Consider the following 752-nt stretch of genomic DNA (forward strand, 5'->3'; position numbering starts at 1 on the left):
TCTGCTGTCTTATGCAGCAATAGCTCATTGAAACATTAATTCAACTATGTAGAAAACTGGGGATCAGAAATATTAAGGAACTTGTTATTGATACACAGACAGCAGATGGTAAAATTAGGACTCCAACCTCATTTATTCATCTTATACTGCTGCTCCAAAACAAACAAAAAAAAACAAAAGTATGGTTATAAATCTCAAGTCAATAGAGCCCAAAGCTATCATAAGCTTGAGACAAATATTAACCATAATAACTTCTATCTCTACTGAGGAAACATAGGGATTAAGTTAATAGATTCATAATATATGTTGCCACTTATTTGAACTCATGGTTAAGTAGATAAAATTCTAAAATCTATCCATCATAATCACCTTGATAGATGGTAAAACCAATAAATCCAAGGTATTTTCAGAGTAAAAGGGATTGCTTTCTCTAGAATAGGAAAGAAGTAAAATTAATGGACTGTTAATATATGAGCCCCAAGGTAAAGACAGAATGGTAAGCTCCCATTCAGTTGGTGTGTTTATGTGTGGTTATGTGTGTGTGTGCTTACATGTGAGTGTACACATATATGTATGTGGGTATATAAGAATTCATGTGTTCATTTGCTTTGGGAAGCAGTTGCCACCCATTGGGATTATACTCAGGCTGTTTTTAGAGAGTGCCTCTACATCTATCAGCCCTAGAAATGCAATGGCAGAAACTTTCCTGTAAGGGAAGAGTATGCTGATTAACAAACCTTCATGTAAGAGTC

This window comes from Dipodomys ordii, unplaced genomic scaffold (assembly GCF_000151885.1).
Source record: "Dipodomys ordii isolate 6190 unplaced genomic scaffold, Dord_2.0 Scaffold264, whole genome shotgun sequence".
NCBI lineage: Eukaryota > Metazoa > Chordata > Mammalia > Rodentia > Heteromyidae > Dipodomys > Dipodomys ordii.